Genomic DNA, 821 nt, shown 5'->3' with positions numbered 1-821 from the left:
TTTTTTTAAGATGGAGTCTTGCTCTGTTGCCCAGGCTGGAGTGCAGTGGTGCTATCTCGGCTCACTGCAAGCTCTGCCTCCCAGGTTCACGCCATTCTCCTGCCTCAGCCTCCCGAGTAGCTGGGACTACAAGCGCCCGCCACCACGCCTGGCTAGTTTTTTGTATTTTTAGTAGAGATGGGATTTCACCGTGTTAGCCAGGATGGTCTCGATCTCTTGACCTCGTGATCCGCCTGCCTTGGCCTCCCAAAGTGCTCGGATTAGAGGTGTGAGCCACCGCACCTGGCTGAAAATTGCATTTTGAACATTCCCTTAATTTTCTTACAAGATTAACTATCTGAAACATGAAAAGCTGCAAGTATCTACATTCATTGTACATCATAAATATTTTGTTACCCTTCAAGCTGCCATTTCTATGATGTTCATAAGAGGAATTCTCAGAGGATAGAAAATGATTAGAAAGTTTAAGCCAAGTTCAACATGAAAATGATTTGGCTTATTTTCCTTTAAACCTTGTGGCACCCAGGATACAGCTTCATGCTCACCTTGTTATTGTTCCTCACAAACCCACTGGTCACTCTGCTTCCCGCTCATTTTCTAGAGGCTTTTGTTCACAAACCCCAAGCCTTAGCTTCATGCTCCATGAAGTCAATGTCCACTGGATGATCAGTTCCACTTGCCCTGCTGTTCTTTGAATCTCTCATCTCCACCCCCCCGCCCCACCCCCTCCACACACTGGCATCCCCATGCCTCACCAGCACCAGGACCTCTACCTCTAGAACATTCACCCTAGACATCTCTCACCACCACCAGTATGTCAG

The sequence above is a fragment of the Mandrillus leucophaeus genome, unplaced genomic scaffold (assembly GCF_000951045.1).
Source record: "Mandrillus leucophaeus isolate KB7577 unplaced genomic scaffold, Mleu.le_1.0 Scaffold1620, whole genome shotgun sequence".
NCBI lineage: Eukaryota > Metazoa > Chordata > Mammalia > Primates > Cercopithecidae > Mandrillus > Mandrillus leucophaeus.
This window is presented reverse-complemented; position numbering follows the sequence as displayed.